Raw genomic sequence first — 302 nt, forward strand, 5'->3', positions numbered from 1 at the left:
ACCCAGGACGGCCGAAGCGGCGTGGACCAGGGGAGAACTGAACCTTATACTTCACACCACAGTAAGTCTACGTGTCCTCTTCCACATAGGGCAAGCTAGAACTAACTATCTTACCCAGGACTGCCGAAGCAGCGTGGACCAGGGGAGGAACACACTTTTCATGGAAACGTAAGGCATCCATGACTGCCATAACGTAAGCCGCCGCTGTGCGCGTATACCCGTTCCCCGTAGGGAGAAGCAAGCCGCCGCTTAGAGACGAAACATAAAGTGTCCTCATTCCACATAGGGCAAGCTGGATGAAT

Source organism: Anopheles ziemanni (assembly GCF_943734765.1).
Source record: "Anopheles ziemanni chromosome X unlocalized genomic scaffold, idAnoZiCoDA_A2_x.2 X_unloc_31, whole genome shotgun sequence".
Taxonomy (NCBI): domain Eukaryota; kingdom Metazoa; phylum Arthropoda; class Insecta; order Diptera; family Culicidae; genus Anopheles; species Anopheles ziemanni.